The 25,801-nt window shown below is 39.9% G+C and overlaps 1 protein-coding gene and 1 non-coding gene across 4 annotated transcripts in view; one reads left to right on the top strand and one right to left on the bottom strand.

Moving 5' to 3' along the window:
• BORCS5 (BLOC-1 related complex subunit 5) overlaps positions 1–25,801 on the bottom strand; it is a 90,492-nt gene that overhangs the window by 46,070 nt on the left and 18,621 nt on the right. The gene's annotated exons all lie outside the window — the stretch shown is intronic.
• On the top strand, positions 9,890–9,992 carry LOC119471545. The gene has a single exon (XR_005200619.1). It is a non-coding gene; the product is annotated as a U6 spliceosomal RNA (small nuclear RNA).

Below are 25,801 nucleotides of genomic sequence, written 5' to 3'. Positions count from 1 at the left end.
CCAGCCTGGCCAACATGGTGAAACCCCGTCTCTACTAAAAATAAAAGAATTAGCTGGGTGCAGCGGTGGGTGCCTGTAAGTCCAGCTACTCGGGAGGCTGAGGCAGGAGAATCACTTGAGCCCAAGTGATCAAGGTTGCAGTGAGCGGAGATCACACCATTGTACTCTAGCCTGGACAACAAGAACAAAACTCCAGCTTAAAAAAAAAAAAACTGGTTGTCAGGGCTGGGGGTAGAGATTGGGAAATTACTATTTAATGGATATAGAGTTCGATTTGGGATAATGGAAAACTTCTGGAGATGGATGGTCATGATGGGCATGATACTACTTAATGCCACTGAATTGTGCATTGAAAAAGGATTAAAATGGTAAATTTTATGTTACATATATTTTACAATTAAAAAGTCAGGTATGTTAATTTTTGCTAAGCAAAAATATTCCACAATACCCCTCTAATAAGGAGGCCAAGAAAAAAAAATATGTGACCAACAGGGAACAAAATGAAAACTAAAAAAGGATAAACAAAAGAAAAAAATTCCATTTCCTTCCCTGAAAATGGAGAGAAATAAATCAGGTTTTCATCCAAGTGAAAACTTTGAAAATTTCATGTTTCTAAGGGAAAGGGGATGAAGGATTCTTCTATACTGACACACCATGTTTCTTTTAATACAGGATCAGGACTACTTCAAAATTATTTGTAAAAAGAAATATATTCAAAGTCAGAAGACCCTTACTCTTATTATGAAAATAAAATAAACGTTACAAATATTCACAATTCAGATGAGAAGATCTTTCAACAACTCTCACTGAGTGAAGCCAGAAAGACCACTTTGTCCCACTTGCCTGGAAGAGTGAATGCCATCCTGGAAGAACAGGCCACTTGGGTGCCCCCCACACTTTGGCAGCTGGTGCTCACCAGACCCAGGTGTTCTCCACTTGCTGAAACATTAATTGCCCAAAAACCTTAGCTTTCCAGACAAAGCACGATGGATGGCTGCAGCACTCAAGGATTCTTTCCTTCCCAAAAGAGCCTGCTTTAAGAGTTGAAAGTGTTGTTGTTGTTTCCAAATGGTGTTTAACATATGCTCGCAGTAGCTTCAAGTACATGCAAGTTAGAAATATAGACTTTGCAAGGCACACCAAGACTGATTATAAAAGAGGGGGGGCTATTTTTATACAGTTAACAGCAATCACATTAGGGACATGAAAGTTTTTTCTCTTCTTTTTTTTTTTTTGGAGATTTTCAGCAAGATGAACCATAGGTCCACTTTAAATGAAAATAAATATCAGAAAAGGATACCAGAAAAAAATCTGAAATACTAATGCCAGGACTTTTCTTGCTTAAAGGGGTCACCCTTCTTGCATGCGTTAACTCATCATGGCTTCCTTAAAGGATTACATACCCTGTGCTCCAATGGGTAATGGGAAACAGGATTGTTTACACCAGAGAAGACGCCCTGATCAGATGGAAAGTTCTCATTTAGTAGTAGCCTAAAATGCTGAGACAATATTTATAGCAGATAATTGCTAAGAACAAGGTCAATTTTAGAAAAAACTGATTTTTCCACATATGAAGCCTACTCATAAGGAAAATAATCTCAGCTTCTACTCAGTTTATATCCAATTAAAAGGAAATAAAATGAAGTACTCCTTTCACAGAGTTAAGACACGATGAGTTGGCAATAAAGCAAACTGTCACCCACTCCAGACTGTAAATAGGTGGCAAATGTTGCAAAACAGGGCCTTCCATGAAGTACATTCCTTGGCGACAGCAGTTTCTGTAAAACAGTTTCCAAGGGAGCAGCAGAAGCAACCCCTGTGGCAAAGTCCGGTCACCAATGCCGGCCAGCATTGTTTGCTGAGCAAGGCACGGCAGGTACTTGGCAGTGGCTCAGTTCTGTAGCATGATTTTGGCCATTTTACTTGGCTAGACAGCCCAAAACAGGATTCTAGAGCTCTTCAGTTGATTCTGTGAGCTATCCACCATTCTTTTAATAATTTCTTTATCTGCTTAAATCAGCCAGAAAAATCTGAAGTCAAGATACACTTAATTTCAATTTCTATATCAGTAAAAGAGGGGTATCATTATATACCTTGAAGGTAGCTGAGAGGATTAAATGAGATAAAACATGCTAAAATCTTTTGGAAAACAAGAAACAACATTATAATTTACTAAAATTTAACTATATGCCAGGCACTATCTAAAACACTGTATTTCACAAATAAGAAAGATAATGTCTAATATTAACAATGGCACTCTCTCAGCCAAGCATTGTGCTAACCATGTTCTGAATTTTATCTTGTCAGGATGACCTCGAGAGGCAGGTAATCCCCTATACTAAGTAAAAATCATCATCATCATAAAAAAAAAAAATCACAGTGATGGAAATATGTGTTGGAATTACCAGAAGGAATAATGTTACCAATTAATGATTTTTGGTGACAGAAATATTACTGCAACTTGAGGGAGATAATACAGGAGCCAAACCATGAGAGCACTAGAGTCACCAATTCTTGAAATTCTAGGGTCGATTATTCGGCAACTTGAGGAATTAACTTAAAATATCATTTTCTCTTAATTCAGGCTTAAGACAGTTTTTGCTTGAGATGTGGTCATACTTTAGAATCAAGATGTTTTCAATAGCAACATAGCTCATTTATGACTAAATCTTTACCTTTATGAGTTGGCTCTCTGGAACTCACTTGCAAAGGTTCACTTTTTGTATTTACCATAGAACCTTTTTTCTGTATCATAGTTGACATTCCTGCTCTCTCTCCCCAGTTATTCAGTAAGGTCCTTAAAGGGAAAAGTGTGTACTGTTATCTCTGAAAGGCCCTCATAGACTTACACAAAGTAGTTCTCTGGCCGGAGGCAGTGGCTCATGCCTATAACCCCAGAACTTTGGGAGGCTGAGGCGGGTGGATCACTTGAGGCCAGGAGTTTGAGACCAGTCTGGCCAACATAGTGAAAGCTCATCTCTACTAAAAATTCAAAAAAAATTAGCCAGGTGTGGTGGCACGTGCCTGTAATCTCAGGTATTCGGGAGGCTGAGGCAGGAGAATCGCTTAAACCCAGGAGGCAGAGATTTCAGTGAACCAAGATCATGCCACTGCATTCCAGCCTGGGTGACAGAAAGACACTCTGTGACAGACAAAACAAAAAAATAGTTCTCCACAGACTGCTCTTGGATATGCTGAGGAGTGCTCATATGTGGATGAGTTTTGAAACACACGATTGGTGCTTCCTGTGGTTTGAATGTGACCCTTCGAAAATGTAGGTGTTGCTAATGATCCTAGAGAAGGTGGGGCTTTTAAGAAGTGATTAGGCCGTGAGGGGTCCTCTCTGAGTAAATGGGATTAGCTGCCCTTATAAAAGGGCTCTACAGGGGAGTCACTCCTGTTCTTTGGCCCTTTCTCCTTCTGCCAGTTGAGGACACAGTGTTCATCCCCTCTAGAAGATGCGGAATTCAACAAAACTTGATCTTGAACTTCCCAGCCTCCAGAAAGGTGAGAAATAAACTTCTGTTCTTTATAAATTACCCAGTTTCCAGTATTTTGTTATAGATGGACCAAGACAGTGCTCCCTTGGGCCTTGGCTAAAGACCCTTAACTTTTAAGAGGCTCAAGTGCCCAGTTCCTCCATTTCATTTCCCAAGCAAAGTTCTAAATTTAAACTTATTTCTCACCCAGAGCAAAAGACGCACATTCTGTTCACATCTCTCCAAATAAATGAACTCATTTCTGTTTCTAAAGTAAACTTACGTCACCCACATTTGAAGATATGGGCTCTTCTTGTGCAAGTACTAAATGAGCCCTTATCTATAAATTGCTTGCCTTCAGCCTTTTGAAGAGTCTGCAAAAGCAGTTATATGGAACTGTAAGAGAAAAGTGATACCAAAGTTCAACAGAGCCAATTAAACTTTGTTCCTTTCCTCTACAACTACGTAAAAATACACAATATATGCTGCCATCACTAAGTCAAAGCTTGACTGATCTAGGGTAATTAAATCATATTCTAGCAAGTTCACTCCTTGGTTCTCTCACCAGGGCCTCATGTTCAGAGATAACATATCTGAATATCCACGTGACCATAAACACAAAGATTCCAATCCCAGGGCTGAGGGAGGGAATGGGTTTCCACGTTCCAACTCCATTAAGTATATACATCACAGTCTTTGTTGAAGATACCCGAGTCATAAAAATTCAAACTTTTCTCCCTGTTTCTAAAGCACACAGCTGTGAAAACATGTTCCTTTATGGAACATGTTGGTTGATAACACTCAGGAAAAAAAAGTATGTAATTAATTGTTACCCTTTCCTCATCTCCTGCTTCAGTTTCCTCAGAAGCAGGAAAGTGCCCCACAGGGGACTAGGGAGAGATGGGCAATCAGAGAAAGGAAATCTTTGCTGTGCCCAAGCCATGGGGAGAGCAGCTGGGATTGCCACAGAGAAGCCAGCAGAAGCAGCAGACCTCTGACAATGAGACAGCCAAGTAATCCAACATGAATATATTTTGAAGAGAAAGACCTTTGATTTTATGAATCAATAAAGTCAGGAAGACAGATGTGCAAACTAGTTAAATATACAGGTTTTAGAATTAGACCTGAGTTTAAATCCTGGCTCTGCCTTTAATAACTGTATGACAGGAAAGGTCTTTCATCTCTCTGAGCCTCAGCACCCTTATCTGCCAAATGCAGAAAATACGTACCTTAACAGGTTGTACAAGGATTAAACAAGAAAATACATGTAACACTTTTGTGCAAAAAAAAAAGGGGGGGGGGATGTGGTTATTATTAATGAAAAAGTGGGACTGTGTATACTCAAGCCACTGCTTCTATTCATTCAATTTCTAAGAAATAATAATGAGTAAACCTAAACACTTTGGAAGTTTTCTGGATACCAAGTATAAAACTATGTGAAAAGTTTTTCTATCCTACCAATGTTCACATACATAATTTTCACTATGAAGACATGATAAAGCTAAATTATGCCTTGGAAAAAAAGACTTGAAACTTTAGACTTTGTTTTCATGTTAATTATAGAAGCTAATAGAGAAATAAAGTTGAAATACTTGCAGAATTATTTTTAGGGAGCTTTTAAACAAGTTAAAGAATGCATGAAGGTTACAGGGAATCAAATCTGGGCTTATGGGAAAAAGGGGAACTCAACTACTCAAAGATGTTCCATAAAGGAGCAGACTTCCCTATATGACAATGAGTTGCTTCTAATTAGAGGTTGAGCAAGTCAAGGTTAAAAGTCTACTTCAATGAAATATTCTGTAAAAGATACTCAAGTCAGGAACTCTGCAGGAAGTAGAATATTGAATGATAAAACCCTTGAACACTACAATACACAACCAATTCTCTGGTGTCCACAGTAAGGCAGAGTTTCCCTCTAATATCATCCCTCTAATACACCCCTAATTAGAGAAGGATCTAATTAGAGAAGGATCTCCAAATTCAGGTAAGAGACAGATTTGCCACTCAACTCAAATATGAGAGAAGCTGAATTCATGAACCTCATGATCCTGAAACATGTTGTTTTGCCCTCTTGACTTTTTCTCCCCCCTGATGCCCTGCTTTTATCATCCATCCAATCTAATTCCATTAATAGTTACTGGCCTCTTCTAAATACCTATCCAAAAGAAATAAATTCAGATGAAATATAAGTACCAAGATTTTGTACTCCAGTATCATTTTAATACCCAAAATGTCTTCCAATGAAAGAATAATTAAACTATACAACATATTTACAGAAAGAAATGTTATCCAGCTATTTAGATGGTGGTTTTACACAATATTCAATGACACAGGAAATGTCACAATAGAATTTTAAGTAAAACTGTGATATAAAATGACAGATTTTAATTATAAAATAAATGTATACCTTACACAGGTCTACATTAGAAGGAAAAATATAGCAAGTTATTAACAATGGCTATGTCTAGGTAGTAGAATTTAGTTTTCTTTTTCATCATTTTGTTTTCCAAGTTCCTTAAAATAATTGTATATTCATTTTGTGATCAGAGAAAAAGATTATTTAAAAAATACATATGACAAAAAAAAGCTATGTTATGGTTATGTTGGATTTATAAGTCAGAAACCAAAACAATTCTTTTAAAAGGAAGAAGCATGGTATAAGAAAATTAAGTTTGCTTCTGACCCTGTGTTGGACATGGTTGCTAAGTACAATGCTGTCTTTAATCAATAAACAAGGAACAGCTGGGACAATATCCAGTTTTATTGAGGATGTGGAACAACAGGAACTCTCATATAAAGGTACTAAGGCGATAAAACAGCATAATCACTTTGAAGAGTGAATTGGCTATATCTAGTCAAGCTGAAAATACATGTGCCCTACTAGACAGCAATTTGCTCCTAGTTACAAACCCTAGAGAAAGCTCTCATACTTGTACAAAAGGAGTCATGTACAAAGATGTCCACTACAAAACTGTTTAATAGTGAAATAACTGGAAACAACCCAAATATTCATCAATAAGTAGATGAATAAATACACTGTGAAATATTCATCTGACGGAACACTACGGAGCAGTGAAAATAAATAAGGCATATATCAACCTGGATAAATCTCAAAATTATAAGGAAAAGAAAAAGTTACACAGGTAGCTGAAGGATACATACAGAACACAATTTACATAAGGTCAAAACAAGTGAAAGAATATTCTACATTACTTAGATATACAAAAATATGTAGGAAAAAAACAAGCCATGAAAAAAACACATGGGCATGATGAATGCCAAAATCAGATCAATAATTCCCTGAGGAGTGGGAGGAGGAGGGAATACCAGGGAAGGACACAAAGGGTGGGGAAGGGGTTTTAAGTTTATTTGAAATGTATATTTTTCTTCCTGCAGGGAAAGAGATCTGAAGCAAATATGTCAAAATACTAAAATATGACAAATTTGATGAATACACAGGTATCTGCTATTTTTTTTTTCTGTATGCTGACATAGTGCAAATGAAAAAGAAATTCTAAGGCAGCAGCTGATAATCTCTATAGAGGATAAGGCTTCCTATCCACAGCAGCAATTCTTAAACCCTGCTGGGTCTAAGGCCCCTCTGCAAAGCTGATGGAATCTATGGCTCCACTTCCCATGGAGTTTATTACACTACCACCGCTCCACCCTTGGTCACCTCAGGAGACATTCAGGAAAACCCATGCCCACTCTTTCGTCATGTGGTTGACCAAGGTAATTTCTACTCTAAGAGTTACCAAGCCTGAACGATTAGACAGGGAGAGGGCAAAACATTGGCTGCTCAGAGAAATAGCCCATGACAAAAACAAGACTTTTACTGAAGGAAGGCTGCCAGGGTAACAACCAGTGAAACAGCTAAAAAATCCAGTGGTACATATGCAACTGAATGTTTTCAAACCAACTTAAAAGATAGGGGAAGCATTACGAAAAACATTATTCTACTTAATTCATGCTTGCTGCAAAGCCAAGGTTGTAAGTAGTGACTGACAACAAAGATTAGTGGGATCTGTTCCTATTTCTCAAAATTTTCCTCTATTTGCACATCTTATTTAATAACATTTAATTTGGTTAATTTTTAACAAACATTTGGCTAATGTCTACGCTTAGCTTTTCCAATAAAGCACTGTATTATTTTCAGAAAGTCCAGATGAGTGGAAAACAATAACACTTTCAGTTACTGACTCAGTTAATAAAATCTAAGGGAAAAATGGCTACTCAGAAGTGATAATGAAAACAACAGGTGACAGCATGCCTAAATTCCTGGCTAAGCACCTAGAAGGACACAGTCTTTTGCAGGACAGGCTTAAAAGATGAAACCTACAAAGGGACATTAAATACTATTAATTTAACATGTGTGCAAAGGTCTTTAACTGATATAATTATTTTAGAGGGTTTTTCTTTTAGAAGTTCTAGATTTGTGGTACTCAGAATTGTCCTCAAAATGCCAACACTGCGCACTTTGGGAGGCCGAGGCGGGTGGATCACGAAGTCAAGAGATCGAGACCATCCTGGTCAACATGGTGAAACCCCGTCTCTACTAAAAAAAAAAATACAAAACATTAGCTGGGCATGGTGGTGCGTGCCTGTAGTCCCAGCTACTCAGGAGGCTGAGGCAGGAGAATTGCCTGAACCTGGGAGGCGGAGGTTGCGGTGAGCCGAGATCGCGCCATTGCACTCCAGCCTGGGTAACAAGAGCGAAACTCTGTCTCAAAAAAAAAAAAAAAAAAAAAAAAAAGCCAACACTGCAAACTTAACAATGCCATGTAAAATCTCCAGTTGCTTTGTTATGGTCTTTCATTATCTCCACTGACTTCCATCTTTATATTCCAATCCAAATCTTTTATTCCTGCCTGCCTCTTCCCCCATCTTCTGTTCTCTTACTTCCCCTCTACCTTACCTCCAACCCTGACCTCCACCCCAGGCTCTTGAAAATAAAGAGCAATCACCCACAGAGCTAGAGTGTGGATTCGGGGAACAACAGTGTGTTAGTTAAGAAACCCTTTTGCACTTTGCCTTTTTTTTCTCCTTCCCTCCATCCAATTTTTCCAAACGTTTTTGCTGAAATTCACTCTGAATCAAACCTATGCTACATTATAAATGCACGACTTCTTAAGACTTTCTAAGATTTTTATGCAAATGAACAACAAAGAAAATTATGCTGCTTAGTAATACTGTAAAACACATACTGTTTTAGCTCCCCTGAAACACAGAAGGAATTTGGAAGAAGGGCCTTTCCTGGACATCACAGAAGCTGGGGCACCACTGGCAATTTAGTGGGCAGGGACAAAAACTGCCGATACACAGCAGTGACACACAATAAAGGCTGGCCCACCCAAGATGCCAGTAGCATCCCAGCCTACTATCCCACTGTTATTATGACACACCGGACCACAGACACTCATGTAGCCAGATAACTCCAGCTAATTTCAATAAATACTTGGCTAATCTTGACATTTTCTGTCTTGTAGGAAAACTGTAAAATCAGCCATTGATTGGACTGCCTAAATTCCCAATACTGCACAAACATCTGGGAAGGAGGAGACAGGTGGGGGCACATAGTCTGCACGGTATTACCTCCCGGTGTTTGGAAATTCTCATTAAAATGACCATCTTTTGAGTTTGATAGAACTGTATTCCAGAGACTTCTTCAGTCGTATTTGATGCAGCATTATATTGAGCCAAAAGAGCTACAGGGGCCATTCTTCTCTGAAAACAAGTCAAAACGGTTACACAACCCTCCGCAGGGATCTGTGCACAACGGCCCTCTGAGGGTGTGGGGGAGGACACGGTAAACATCTCTCCCCTTCAGCAGCTCATGTTCTAACTCAGATTCTTCCTGACAAAACAAACATGGTTTTGCTTGCATATTAATTATTTTGTAGCAAGATCTCATTCTCACATTCCTTCTCCTGCTTATTTTCCCTCCATAATTCTTTACCCTTTGCTCGCAATCCCTCCTCCCAGCCATGCTGTACTATTTGTATGGAAAAAAAATTTTTAAAGAGTTGCTTCTTGCCAAGCGTGACATCAACTCATTCTTATTTAGTGATGTCCAGCAAGAACTTGCTCTCCCAAAACGTTTGCTCAGTTTTGAGGCAACAAGATTAAGAACTACACTCCGTTTTCCCTGTCACTAGTTTTTGAAGCATTAGTGTATCTTCTGAAACAAATGACATAATACCTAATTTCTATGACCCCAGGCACTATATACATGCATAAGAGTATCTTTTCGGACAGCTTCAGGAAAGAAAATCATTGCTCATAACTTACTAAGAAGGAAAAATAACACGATAATAAGATAACGATAATTTTAACCTCCCTGAAAAAGCTCTCTCTGCTTTCAGTAACAAGAAAGAGCTACATGATATTAAAGAAAATATAAGTACTCACTTATCTACTTAGCACATATCTACTAAAATTGGAACGATACAGAGAAGATTAGCATGACCCCTGGGCAAGGATGACCCGCAAATTCGTGAAGCGTTCCGTATTTTTAAAATTAAAAAAAAAAAAAAGAACAGAAAATATAGGCCCCAAATTCCACTCTGGGTGAAGAGCTTTGGTTACTTAGGGAAAGAGAAGAGGAAGATGAAGGAGTGACCCCTAAAATAGCAAGACAAACATATTACACTGCTTCACGCCTAACACTTTTTAGCAAGGCCTTTCTTGAATGCTTCTGGAAAACCAAAAATTTTATTCTGCACATAAAATAAGCCAAAGTTTAGAATTATTTTCAGTTACCTTATTGAAAAAACTGGCAGTGGTATTCTTAAAATGTGTTCAACAATGATGGAATTACCAAACTACGCCAGGTGCTAATCCTCTCTCATGAAAGTCTTCTTTAAAACCCTTTCCATTCCATTCCTCCGTTAATTAAAAGGTACAAGTGGAAATTATATTATTCCCTAGCTCTTCTTACTTCAGGAAACAATATTAGTAGCACACCAGGCTTAATTATCAGAATGCAGAAGCGAATTCCCAGCGTGGGCTGTTCCTGGGCGCAAATGCCAGTTCTGTCACATTCCAGTACTGGCTGACCAGGATGGCACTGAGGAGCCTCAGCCACATACAGAAAAAATGTGTAACAACTTGAGCATGTTTCTGGTCATTCTCTAGGATATCGGCATTTTGGGGTTTCCAGTAGCACCCTAGGGGAATTAGTTTAGATCTAACGTGCCTAGAAATTCTTTAGGATGGGGTATTCAAAGCTTGGAAGTCTAGGTGGACATCTAGCCTGTTCTGGGGGTTCCAAAGTTCTCAGAGATACAAGGTTTCAAATAAACCAGAGAAGGAACAGGAAAACACATACCTTCCCAGGGAACTGCAACTATTTAACAAAAACAAGGCCAAAAAGTCCATAGAGAAAAAGAAGAAAATCACAGGTTGCTGCTGGTGGGTGTGTGTGTGTGTGTGTGTGTGTGTGTGTGTGTGTAAGCGCATGCATGCATGCGTGTTTTAGGTTAGTTGGAAAAAGACAAAGGAAAAGGCCTTGAAAATTGTAATTACAGAAAATTGCTCAGGTGACTTCATCCCACCCACATGCTTCTGATTTTCAAAAAGTATGATGAGCACTTTTTAAGTTAGTGTTCCGGAAAGACTGCAGCTGTTCAGCACAGATTTCATATGCTCAGTTAAGAACGATAGTTTATTAACATAAAGGTTAACGGTTTCTAAATGAGGATAGCAATTTCCAACATGAGTACTGTAAATTCATAATAGTATTCACTCTCAGTTTAAACATACAGACTCAGAAGGATGAACATTAACAGTACAATAATAATACAAAGATTTAAAAACCTCCCACTCCCTCCAAGAGTTTTAGCTTACCCTCTAGGAAACATTACTTCTGTGTTAAGCACATCAGTATGGTAGCATTTGCCATGACTGTAATATTGCATTCAGTGAACCCAGGGCAAAGCAGGTCAGGAGAACCGAAAACTTTGGAAGATATCTGCCCCTCCCATTCCCTACCATGCTCCTCTACCCTTCCCACCCTCCGCAGTGCCTCCTTTTGAAGTGTTCTCCTCCATGGCCAGAACAGGCATTGTGTGGATGCTAGGCTAGGGAGTGTTCAGTATGCGTCAGTGAAATGGCTCCTACCAGTTGTGGTTTTGCAAGGCCAAAATTCAAAATTAATCTCCCACCAGGCACGGTGGCTCATGCCTGTAATCCCAGCACTTTGGGAGGTCAAGGCAGACGGATCACTTGAGGTCAAGAGTTCGAGACCAGACTGGCCAACATGATGGAACCCATCTCTACTAAAATACAAAAACTAGCTGAGCATGGTGGCACATGCCTGTAATCCCAGCTACACAGAGGCTGAGGCAAGAGAATCGCTTGAACCCAGAAGGTGGAGGCTGCAGTGAGCCAAGATCGTGCCACTGCACTCCAGTCTGGGTGACAGAACCAGACTCCATCTCCAAAACAAACAAACAAAATTAATCTCACTTCCCCATTCTGCCATTATTCTCCTCCCCTAGTGATGTAACTTTATGGCTATTTCCCCATCTCTTCATTCCCTGGCACCCAATTTGCCAAATCCTGTCATGTCTTCTTTGAAAATGCCTTTCAAGTTTGCACTTCCTTCCACTATCCCCACCCCAGCCCAGGCTTTCCTCATCTCATCACTAGCAAAGTACAACAATCTCTCCTCACTGGACTGCCCATCTTTGGCCACTGTCATACCAATTCATTCAAAAAGCGCAGCTGTCAACATGTTAATACCCCGCTCCCTACTGCAACAAACAGAACTACAATCACTTCCTTATGGCATCACCTTCAAATTCAATTCCCTCTTCTTTAGGAGCCTCCATAATCTGGCCCTAATCTAATTTTCCTACCTGGCCAGGTGTGGTAGCTCACCCCTGTAATCCCGGCACTCAAAGAGGCCAAGGCAGGTGGATCACTTGAGGTCAGTTTGAGACCAGCCTGGCCAACATGGTGAAACCCCGTCGCTACTAAAAACACACAAAAAAATTAGCTGGATGTGATGGCATGTGCCTGTAGTCCCAGCTACTCAGGAGGCTAAGACAAAAGAATTGCTTGAACCTGGGAGGCGGAGGTTGCCAGTGAGCCAAGATCGCACCACTGCACTCCAGCCTGGGTGACAGAGAGAGACTCCGTCTTATGATAATAATAAAAATAATAACTTTCTCACCTTGCTTCCTACTCCCTCTCAAATTGCACCCTTCTCTTTGGTCACAGAGGTATCTCTCTGCCTCCATCCCACCTCCTCAATGCAGGCAGGATATTCAGGCCCACTTTGCTCAGACTCTCTTCTCAGCCCAGGAGCTCCTTCATCCACCTTCCCGACCCAACCTAACATATCACATCAAAAAACCCCACCTGTCCATTTAGGTTCAGCTCAAGTAATCACTCCTCTCTATATACAGCTGTTTTCTATGACTATGGTCCACCTCTTCCTCTGTGTTAAAAATCATCTGGCTTTTGGACTGTGGCAGACCTGCATTTAAATCTCTGGAAACTGAGCAAGTTGTCTAACCTCTTTGTAGTTTAGTATTATAAAATGAGGATGATATTAATATTTCCCTCATAGGACTGTTTGGAAGATTTGCAAAGGTCCTATATGAAGTGCAATCAGTGTCACATTTGGCACATGGTAAACAGGCACTCAACACAGTATTATAACATTACAGTATACAATACTAAATGAACACTATGCTTATAAAATCCTAGTCTTTAAGTCAATCATGAGGTTTGTTTTCTGTACTAAATTGTAATCTTCAAGACCTAAAATCAGCCTGGCAAGGTGGAACACATCTATAGTCCCAGCTACCTGAGAGGCCAAGGCAGACACTTGAATCCAGGAGTTTGAGTTCAGCACAGGCAACATAGTGAGACTCTGTCTCTTTAAAAAAAATTTTTTTAAAGGGAAGGCAAAAATCATGTTACATCCAGTTATAGCTTACTTATTTAATAATTCCAACTCCCTAAATAGCCAAGAAACAGGGAAAAACAAAAATGGCCTACAGGTCACCAAAATAGTTAAATCCCATGTATTAATGCCTATGTATTCTAGTAACAGGAAGCCCTTCAGACTGCCTCCAAGGCCTATTAATTTTTTTTTTTTTTTTTTTTTGAGATGGAGTCTCAATCTGTCACCTAGACTGGAGTTCAGTGGTGTGATTTCATCACTGCAACGTCCGCCTCCTGGGTTCACATGATTCTCCTGCCTCAGTCTCCTGCATGGCTGGGATTATAGGCACACACTACCATACCCGGCTCATTTTTGTATTTTTAGTAGAGACAGGGTTTCACCATGTTGGCCAGGGTAGTGTAGAACTCCTAACCTCAAGTGATCCTCCTGCCTCAGCCTCCCAAAGTGCTGGAATTCCAGGCATGAGCCACCGCACCCAGCCGAGGCCTACTGGTTTTTATTTTGGTTTCCTAGCTGACAGCAGCAAATCAGGGGATGGCTGCTACTTGCTATCAGCAAGGGAGATAACAGAAAAACCATAAAAAGTAAACCTACACACCTGATCTGTTCAAAATTGTAAACAAAATCAAGCCTAGCAACCAAAACTTCTGTTCTAACTGGTATATTAGCAGGTATTATTTCAGAGATAATGTAATTCTAATGTTCAAAAATAGAAAGGGCGGGCGCAGTGGCTCACACCTGTAATCCCAGCACTTTGGGAGGCCAAGTGGGTAGATCACCTGAGGTCAGGAGTTCAAGACCAGCCTGGCCAACAGAGTGAAACCCCATCTCTACTAAAAATACAAAAATTAGCTGAGCACAGTAGCAGATACCTGTAATCCCAGCTACTCGGGAGGCTAAGGCAGGAGAATTGCTTGAACCCAGGAGGCGGAGGTTGCAGTGGGCCAAGATTACACCATGGCACTCCGGCCTGGGCGACAAAGTGAGATTCCATCTCAAAAACAAAAAAAATAGAGACAAAGCGAAAATGATGGTACTCTAAGTCCAATGATCATAATTGTTTAAGTTAAATAATTGCATACAGCATGTATTTGCTGAGTCCCCAAGACATAACACATGCTACTCACATAAATTAATCTTCCCAATAACCCTCTGAGGTAGGGGTATTACTGTCCCTTTTTAGAGATGAGGACAATGTGATTCAAAGAGGTTAGGTGACTTGACCAAGATCCTAAGGCCCATATAGGACACTTTTCATCCCTGAACTATCTCCAAAGTCTGTGCTTTTTCCTATTATGCCACATTGCCTGTCTGCACTCTCGTGAATTGCAGGAATTTATTCTAAGTTACAAAGAAGAATCATTCCAGTTGTGCTTAAACATTTCTAGTAATTGAGATAGTTTAATACCACACAAGGCAGCAAAAAGGTTACTGACATAGACTTCTGAGAACAGTCAGATCTAGATAAAGAACAGCTGCTCAGCCACTTCCTAGCTGCACAACACTGAACAAATCATTATCTCTAAACAACAGTATCCTTATCTATAAATTGAGACTAAAAGTACCCACATGACAAGGATGCTGTGAGAATTCAATGTGAGATGCTGTCTGAAAAGTATGTAGCTCACTGCCTAACATATTGCAATTGCCCAATAGAAACTACCATTCGACGTATTATAGAAAGTTCTTTATATCAAACTAACTCTATCTCCCAATAATTTATCTCTACTGATCTCAGTTCTGATCACCAGGACTTTATATAATAAACTAGATCCTGTATGTACTTGGCAGCCATGTAATATTAGAAGAGAGTTGGATTCTCGAGTCATCTCTTTCACAAACTAAAACTGTTATCTGCTTCAAATCCCCTCCACAAGAAAAAGTGGGCCAGGTGTGGTGGCATTATGCCAGCACTTTAGGAGGCTGATGTGGACGGATTGCTTGAGCCCAGGAGTTCAAGACCAGCCTGGGCAATATGGCGAAACCCCCACCTCTACAAAAAATTAAAAAAAAAAAAAAAAAATTAGAGGAACATAGTGCTGTGCGACTATAGTCCCAGCTACTTGGGAGGCTGGGGTGGGAGAATCCTTGAGCCCAGGAGGCAGAGGTTGCAGTAAGCCAAGATCATGCCACTGTACTCCAGCCTGGGTGACAGAGTGAGACTTTGTCTCCAAAAAATAAGACAAGTTTTCTAGACAATGACTTTTGATCACTCTACCCAGGATGTACCCTAGTTTAAAAATCTCAAACACGATACCCAGAGCACTCTTGCAGGTGTACAGTAACCAGTGCCAAGTGCCTGAGACTGCTCCTTCTACTTTCTGAACTTGAAATCAAAAGAGCCCCCACTGAATTGCTGTTGAGCCAGTTTTCCCACATCCTGTCCTTATACAACTGATTATTTTTAATCTAAATGCAGGACTTTACATGCACTGCTTTGAAGTGTTTTCTGTTTCGTTTTGTTTTGCTTCGTTTTTTTGAGACAAGGTCTCCCTCTGTCACCCAGACTGAAGTGCAGTGGCATGATCTCGGCTCCCTGCAAACCCTGCCTCCTGGGTTCAAGTGATTCTCCTGCCTCAGCCTCCTGAGTAGCTGGGATTACCAGTGCACACCACCACACCTAGCTAATTTTTGTATTTTTAGTAGAGACGGTGTTTTACCATGTTGGTCAGGGTGGTTTCAAACTGCTGACCTCGTGATCCCCCGTCTCAGCCTCTCAAAGTGCTGGGATTACAGGTGTGAGCCACTGTGCCCAGACTAAACATTCTTTAATGGCTTGAGTGAGGCCCCTCATGGTGTGTTAATCGTGGGGATTCAAAAAAGGCCTCAACAAGCTAGAAACTCAGGCTACATATGACACTGAACTGTGGATGAATGTGAGTCTTGCACTGAAGGTCCAAAAACTATCTGCAGAAATACAGGATGGGGGAGATATGGTTTAACGTCAGCACATGTGAAAAACACTTTAGAGTTTTAGATGATTCAATATGACTCAAGTGCATGTGGCTGCCAAAAAAGCTACTTAAACCTGGGCTATATTAAAAGGAATATATCATGCAGAGCAAGGCACTGGACCCAATCCACATCTGGAATACTATTCCAGCTCTGGAGGTCATGCTCTAATGAAAGGGACAAAATGGAGTATATTGAGGCTTCAAATCAGAGGGTTGAATGACAAAATCATGAGCACATGTCACTTTCATGATCAGAATAAAAGATGATTCCATTTTGGAGAAAACAAATCTTTAAATAATGCCCAGTGTTGAAGAGGATATTATGAAAAAGAAATGCTCAAATAGTACTGTTTTTACTAGAAATTAGTTTATTAAATCTTTTGGAAAACAATTCTATCATACATTGTAACTGTCAGAAAACCTATGTTGGCTTTACTTATAATCACCAAATACTGGAAACAACCCAGATTCCTTCAGCTGGCAAATGGATAGACAACCTACGGTATTTCCATAAGAAGGAATCAATAAAATGAACAAACTATTGATAAACCCACACAATGAATCTTGCTAGGCAAGGGAGCTCACACCTGCAATCCCAGCTACTCAGGAGGCTGAGGCAAGAGGATGACTTGAGGCCAGGTGTTTGAGACCAGTCTGAACAACACAGTAAGACCACATTTCTTAAAAAAAAAAAAAAAAAAATTATTTTAATTAGCTGGACATGGTGCTACATGTCTGTAGTCCTAGCTATTCAGAAGGCTGAGGCTAGAGGATCACTTGAGCCCAGGAGTTCAAGGCTGCAGTGACCTATGATTGCGCCACTGCACTCCAGAAAAAAATGTGTGTGTGTGTGTGTGTAAGAAAAAGAGAGAGAGAGAGAGAGAGATAAGCCGATGGTGCAGATAAATATTAGAACATAAATATTAGAACTCAATCCTAAAGCAGACAGAAAAAGGTATGGGTGAGAAGGGAGGAAGGAATAAAGAACAGGAACAAAGGCCAGCACGGTGGCTCACACCTGTAATCCCAGCACTTTGGGAAGCTGAGGCAGGCAGATCACTTGAGGTCAGAGTTCAAGACCAGCCTCGCCAACATTGTGGAACCCCGTCTCTACTAAAAATACAAAAAATTAGCCGGATGTGGCGACACATGCCTGTAGTCACAGCTACTTGGGAGGCTGAGGTGGGAGAATCACTTGAACTCAGGAGGCAGAGGTTGCAGTGAGCCAAGATCATACCATTGCACTCCAGCCTGGGTGAAAAAGTGAGACTCCATCTCAAAAAAAAAAAAAGAAAAAGAAAAAAAAAGGCCTAAAAAGCTTGCTTGTTATCACCCATNGAACTTGGGTAAAAATAGTGAGAATCTGTGGCATTCAGATGTGAGGCTTCTCCCAACCTTCCTGCCTCATGTTGTACTAGAATGGGACAGGTAATGAGAACAGGAAGCTTTCCTGCTTTAACAGGAAGAGGCTGCTGACTTATTTGGAACAATAGGTAACATCCACACCCAGCAGTGTCATCAGTAGAAGTGATTATCTCAGAGATGGGCAAGTGCAAAGTGTCAAAAACTATACTAACATGAGGTTGTGGTCGTGCTCAGGGCAAGCTTACTCCTGGCTAAGGCAGTATGAATTTGCAGCAGAGACCTAAAAGGGTGCAACCAGTCACGTGCTGCTAGCTGACACTGAAGCTGTGTGTATTCCAAGAGACGTAAAAGGGTTCAGCAGTAAGCAAAAGATAAAATTTGAAAATGGCCTGAACTTTGAATGTGCTACCCTGCCACACAGCCATTTACAGATGACAAAAGCCTTCCTGATCAAGGTGATTAAGTACAACCTATGATCAATAACTGGCTATTAATCCATGCAGACATAGGGACAACCCCTAGGGAAGCAGATGTAAAGATACAAGCAAGTTTAAAAAGCAAACAGACACATGGAGAGGATCCCAAGACTACATAAACAGAGAGAGCTGCCCAGATGGCCCCCAGCTGCTCAGCCCAGGTTTTTTCAGCTCCAGCCACCAACTGACTGCAATTGTATAACAAAGTCAGAACTGCCCAGGTGAGCCCTTCTAGAATCCCTGATCCACAAAAATCTGAGCAATAATAAAGTGATTGTAGTCTTTTAAAAAGAAGGGTATGAGGTAGAGACATACAGACATTAATAGCCACAAACCACAGGAAAAAGCTTTCACAGGTTTGACAAACATGTTACCAAAGAGCAATGAACAGACAAAAAAGTAACAAAAACAGTTTGGGGGAGGATCAGAATCCACAGGTGCTACATTATCTAAAATGCTCAGTTCTTAACAAAAAAATTACCAGATATACAAAGAAACAGGAGTATGACTTAAACTCAAGAAAAAAATGCAGTCAATAGAAATCGCTTCTGTGTATCAAAAATATTAGACATAGCAGACGAGAATTTCAAAGCAATTATAAGCTGATAAAACTACAGAAAATCATAATAAAAGAAGAAAAATATGACAATGAATCTACAAATTCAGATTCCCCATAAGGAGATAGAAATTATATATACATATTTAAAAAATACAGGCCAGGCATGGTGGCTCACACCTGTAATCCCATCACTTTGGGAGGCCAAGGTCAGCAGATTGCTTGAGCCCAGGAGTTTAAGACCAGCCTGGGCAACATAATGAGACTCTGTCTCTACAAAACAAATAAATAAACGAATACATAAAATTTTAAAAATCAAATAAGGAACCAAATAGAAATCTTGGAGTTGAAAAGTATAAAAATGGAAATGAAAAATTCACTAGAGCAACAGAATAGCAATTTTGGTATGACAAGAAAAAGAATCAGTGAACCTGAAAATAGAAATTATCTAAAGGACAAAGAGAAAAGATTAAAGAAAAAAACCAGACCCTTTGAGATCTGTGCAACATCAAACATGCCAACACATGCATAATGGAATCCCAGAAGGAAAGAAGAGACAAACTTCACAAATCTGATGAAAAATATTAATCCACACATTCAAGAAGCTCAAAGGACCCAAGTAGGATAAACACAAAAAGATCAAAACCTGGACATATCACAAACTATGAAAAGCTAAAGGAAAAAAATAATACTGAAACGAGCTAGAGAAAAGCAACTCATCTGAAACAATGGAGGCTAGAAGAAAGTGGAATGACATATTAAAGTGCTTGAGGGAAAAAATTTGTCAACCAAAAATTCCATTTCAATCAAATTTATCCCTCAAAAAAAAGATAAAGACATTCCTAGATAAACAAAAACTGAGAAAATCTATCTACTGCTAGTGAACCTGTAACATTCAGTAATAACAAAAGTCTTCTCAAGGTGAAAAGAAGTGACAACCGTTGGGGTCCTGAAGTCCAGGAAGAACTGGGGAACACCAAAAATCATCAATATGTGAGTTAACACAGAAGATTCTACAAATATATTTTTATTCATGCCTTCTCTTAACTTCTAAGACAAATATCCTCAAGGCAGTAACTATGAAACTGTGTTTTGGGTTTACAAGCATATACAGGTATTGTGCATGAGAATAATAGCACAAAAAAAGAGAGGCTACAATGGAGCAAAGCATATATATTTTACCAGAATTAAGTTAGTATTAATCTGAAGTAGACTCTGATAAATTAACATGTACAATGTAATCCCTAAAGCAACTGCTAAGAAAACAACTCCAAAAAAATGAATAGTTAGAAAAAATCAACGGAAGAGTTAAAACAGTAAACGAAAAACATGTATTTAATATAAAAGGAGGCAGTCAAGGAGGAATAGAGAAAGAAAATAGATTAGAATGTATAGAAAAGAAATAACAGCCGGGCGTGGTGGCTCAAGCCTATAATCCCAGTACTTTGGGAGGCTGAGGCGGGTGGATCACGAGGTCAAGAGATTGAGACCATCCTGGTCAACATGGTGAAACCCTGTCTCTACTAAAAATACAAAACATTAGCTGGGCATGGTGGCGCATGCCTGTAATCCCACCTACTCAGGAGGCTGAGGCAGGAGAATTGCCTGAACCCAGGAGGAGGAGGTTGCGGTGAGCCGAGATCGCGCCATTGCACTCCGGCCTGGGTAACAAGAGTGAAATTCCGTCTCAAAAAAAAAAAAAAGAAATAACAAAAAGGCAAATCTAACCAGATTGATAACTACATTAAAAGTGAATGGTTTTTATACCTCAATCAAAAGGTAGAGAATGTCAGACTGAATAAAATATCAAGATCCAACTGTATGCTATTTACAAAAGACACACCTTAAATTCAAAGACAAGAGTCAAAAATAAATTAATAAAAAAAGATACAAATCCACCTGGCACGGTGGCTCACGCCTGTAATCCCAGCACTTTGGGAGGCCAAGGCAAGCGGATCACAAGATCAAGAGATCAAGACCATCCTGGCCAACATGATGAAACCCGTTTCTACTAAAAATACAAAAATTAGCTGGGCGTGGTAGCACTCGCCTGTGGTACCAGCTACTCTGGAGGCTGAGGCAGAAGAATCGCTTGAACCCAGGAGGCAGAGGTTGCAGTGAGCCAAGATCGCGCCACTGCACTCTAGCCTGGCGACACAGTGAGACTCTGTCTCAAAAAAAGAAAAAAATGTGGCCCCTAATGTCGGAGGTGGGGTCTACTGAGAGATGAGTCATAGGAGCATATCCCTCAAGAATGGCTTGTGAGCTCCTGTGGTACTGAGCAAGTCTGTCTCTACTAGTTTATGTGAGAGCTGGTTGTTTTAAGGAGTGTGGCATCTCCCCCACCTCTGCCCCTCTCTCTTACCATGTGTTATGTCTGTTCTCCTCCTTCCCCTTCCTCTATGATTGAATGTTTTCTGAGGTCCTTACTAAAAGCAGATGCTGGTGCCATGCTTCTTATACAGCTTGCAGAACCATGAACCAAATAAACCTCTCTTCTTTATAAATTACTCAGCCATGGGTACTCCTTTACAACAACTCAAAGTGGACTAACACAAATGGCTTTATTAATATTACATAAAGTAGACATAAAAAAAGAGTATTGAGAATGGCATTTCATAATGATGAAAGTTACTACATCATGAAGGCATAATAAGTCTAAATGTATCCATGCCAGCTATAAAAAAACAAATGAAGGAAAAACTGACAGAATCCAAAGGAACAATACACAATTCAACAAAACAGGTTAATAATTCAGTACCGTACTCTCAATTGATAAAACTAAACACAAAATCAGTAAGAATATACAAAATTCAAAAAACACTATCAACCAACATAACTGACATATATAAAACCCTCTACCCAATGACTGCTAACTACATAGTCTTTAGAAGTACATATAGTTTATACCTTTCACAAAAATTAACTCAAAATGGATCACAGACCTAAATGTAAAATGACTTTTTAAATACAACACCATAAGTACTATCCATGAAATTAAAAAGGGAACGGATCAATGGAACAGATTGCAATATTTCAAAATTTTCATTATTATGATATCTGTCACAGAGATCTGTGATCAGTGATGTCACTATTGTAATTGTTTTGGGCACCACAAACCACACCCATACAAAACAGCAAACTTAAATTGAGAAATGTTATATGTGTTCTGACTGCTCCATGGACCAACCATTTCCCCACCTCTCTCCCTCTCCTTGGACCTACTCCCTGAAATACAACAATACTGAAATTAGGCCAGTTAATTACCCTACAATGGTCTTTATGTGATCAAGTGAAAGGAAGAATTACACATCTCTCATTTTAGATCAAAAGCTAGAGTGAGGGAGGCATGTTCAAAGCTGAGATAGGCTGGAAGTTAGGCCTCTTGCACCAACTTGCCAAGTTGTGAACGCAAAGGACAAGTTCTTAAAGGAAATTAAAAGCGCTACTCCAGTGAACACACAAAGGCAAAAAAAAACAGCCCTACTACTGATGTAGAAAGTTGAGCTCCGACATTCCATTAAGCCAAAGCCTGATCAAGGGAACACCTCAGAGGTGTGGTCTACTTCTCTGTCTTCAAGGGAACCCACTCTTGCCTTAAGCCATCCTAGTGGATTGCTTAATGGGCTTCAGCGGATCTTAAAAGTTCTACAGGGTAGGAGATTCTAAACTCTTTCTGCTGACATCTGACCTCTCAGTAGAGAATTTAGTTTGAACACGGAATTGTAATCTTTTCTAGAACAAAATTGTATTTTTAAACCTCTTAATATTAACATAGTATGTAACTACAATACAATGATCAAAACCAGGAAATTACCACTGAAACAATATAATCAACTAAACGACACAACTATTCAAATGTGCCCTTTTTTCCCCACTAACATCCTTTTTCATTCCAGGACCTACACTGCATGCCTCAGTCTCCTTAAATCTGTGACAATTCTTCAACTGTTCCTTGTCTTTCAAGACCTTGACTCTTATGAAGAAAACTGGTTATTTTGTAAAACGTCTATAGTATTTTTTCCTGATTTAATATTACTACCAACAAGAATCATTTACTGAAGGTTTATTAAGTACCAGGTACTATACTAAGCCCTATGCCTATGGTCTCTCTTTCAAATAAAAGTGTTTGTAATAGACTTTTTTATTTATTTTTGAGACGGAGTCTCATTTCATTCTGTCGCCTAGGCTGGAGGGCAGTGGTGCGATCTCGGCTCAGTGCGACCTCTGCCTCCCAGGTTCAAGTGATTATCTTACCTCAGCCTCCCAAGTAGCTGGGATCACAGGTGTGTGCCACCATGGCTGGCTATTTTTTGTATTTTTAGTAGAGATAGGGTTTTACTATGCTGGCCAGCCTAGTCTCAAACTCCTGACTTCAGGTGATCTGCTGCCTCAGGCTTCCAAAGTGCTGGAATTACAGGCGTGAGCCACCGTGCTCCGCCAGTAGTAGACTTTAAAACAGAAGTACAGTATTTTAAAATCAAAGAGCAATCATCTTTAATTCATTGTTCTTCAAGTGCTAGTGTTCTGTATATTACAAAGTATCATGTAACATATTATTTTTCCACAGCAATATCCTTCCATGCCCCCTCCAATTCCCCTAAAAAATATTAAACCTAAGTGTATGCTTTAAATTCAGGGCCCTTGAGTTTTTATTTTTCTAAATCTTTACTGCCTGCATTTTCCTATCCTTAAACCTTGGCTCATTGTTTTCCTCACTTATAACTGTCCTACCTTTTCATATCTAAATATACTTTATCTTAAGGACACCTTTAATCCACTACCATTAGCTCTCAAGAGCTACTGATCTCCTGAAATCCTATAGAAGCTAGTGAATGCACTACTCATTTGGTTTACATATAATACCCCGTGCTGTGGGCATGTGTTGTCTCCCAAATGAGACTTCTTGAGAGTAGAGGACCTGGGAGCTAACCTTTCCCCCCATGACATCTAGTATACTACCCTAATGCTTAATTGCATTTACTGAATTAAGTGTCAAGATTTACACTGGGCCCTAAGAAATTGGAGGTGTTTAAGGCAAAACCCCAACTCTTGGCTGGGCACGGTGGCTCATGCCTATAATCTCAGCACTTTGGGAGGTCAAGGTGAACGGATCAGCTGAGGTCAGGAGTTTGAGACCAGCCCGGCCGACAGGGCGAAACCCCGTCTCTACTAAAAATACACAATTATCTGGACATGGTGGTGCATACCTGTTGTCCCAGCTACTGAAGAGGCTAAGGCAGAATTGCTTGAGCCTGGGAGGCAGAGGCTGCAGTGAGCCGAGATCGAGCCACTGCACTCCAGCCTGGTGCCTGGCGACAGAGCGAGACTCTGTCTCAAAAAAAAAAAAAAAAAAAAAAAAAAAAAAAAAAGGATTAAAATCCAAACTTTTGAGAAACCTGGGGTGTGATAATTGCTTCTTTGAGTACAGTGATAAACTGAAAACAGTTTTCTCTCCAAAACATTAAGGTCACTAAGAAGTTTCCCATGGTAGCAAGTTTTTTTTCCTTTCTTGTACTGATAAACACTAAAATAAGTAATTCTAGATTACTAACGTGTCACAGAACATGTATATTTTCCAACCAGCTTGTGCTTGAAGCAAGCTATGACTTAGTTTTATGAGAAATCCAGGTGCTACAAAAGAAGCCTTATTAACCAAAGGCCTTTGAAAAGATTGCACCACGTTGCAGCAGTTTCAAGAAGCTTAACAATTGTTTTAGTATAGTGACATCTAGTGGCAAAAGTGTTGTTAAACACAGGACTGCTATAAATTTAATTACTACACTAAAGGGAGGCCATCTTATTTTAAAAATGGCAAAATATGAGAAAGACCTATGATATTTATTACTTTGCCTTTGGCCTATATAACTGCTAACTCTCTGTTGGATTTGCTTTATCCTTTTCTTATCATTGGTAAAAATTAATTTTGATACAACATGAGATTTACTGAAATAAAAGAGACTGATAACTTAAAAGTTAGAGAAAAGTCCTCAATTAAAAAAGATGGAAGAGCAAAGCAACCCCAATTGTCAACTGTTCCAAAAATCCTGAAAATCAAAACAGGCTTTTTGTTCATAAATATTTACTGACACTTTCACACACTCCTAAAAATATTTAGAAACATGATTACAGGCTGGGTGTGGTGGCTCACGCCTGTAATCCCAGCACTTGGGAGGCCAAGACAGACGGATCACGAGGTCAGGAGTTTGAGACCAGCCAGGCCAACACGGTGAAACTCTTGTCTCCACTAAAAATACAAAAATTAGCTGGGCATGGTTGGTGGTGGGCGCCTGTAATCCCAGCTACTCGGGAGGCTGGGGCAGGAGAATTGTTTGAACCCAGGAGGCAGAGGTTGCAGTGAGCCGAGATTGCACCATTGCACTCCAGCCTGGGTGACAGGGCGAGACTCTGTCTCAAAAAAAAAAAAAAAAAAAAAATCATGATTACAAACTCTTCTTGATGACTTTCATACATTTGGAGAAGTAAATGATTATCCAAATTAATTCTTTAAAATCTCACTTTGCATTTCACTGGCTTTCTGTGAAACTGAATTTTGGTGGAAAAAATATTTAAGCATTATTAAATACCTATGACTATGTTATTGTTGTTATTTTAGAGACAGGGTCTCACTCTGTTGTCCATGCTGGTGTGCCGTGGTGTGATTGTAGCTCACTGTAGCCTCAAACTCCTGGACTCAATAGTTTCCCACCTCAGCCTCCTAAGTAGCTGGGACTACAGGACTACTGGCATGTGCCACCATGCCCAGCTAATTTTTAAATTTTTTGTAGAAATTAGGTCTCACTATATTGTCCGGGCTGGTCTCAAACTCCCGGCCTCAAGCAATCCTCCTGTCTTAGCTTTTCAAAGTGCGAGGATTATAGGCATGAGCCACTGCACCAGGCCAAATGTGACAGTTTTAAGAGTCTTCTACAGGCCAGGTGTGGTGGTTTACGCCTCTAGTTCCAGCACTTTGGGAGGCCAAGGTGGGTGGATCACCTGAGGTCAGGTTCAAGACCAGCCTGGCCAACACGGCGAATGCCAACTCTACCAAAAAA

This window comes from Cebus imitator, unplaced genomic scaffold (assembly GCF_001604975.1).
Source record: "Cebus imitator isolate Cc_AM_T3 unplaced genomic scaffold, Cebus_imitator-1.0 Scaffold2, whole genome shotgun sequence".
Classification (NCBI taxonomy): domain Eukaryota; kingdom Metazoa; phylum Chordata; class Mammalia; order Primates; family Cebidae; genus Cebus; species Cebus imitator.
Note: the sequence above shows the minus strand (reverse complement) of the source record. Positions and strands in the feature narration are given on the sequence as shown.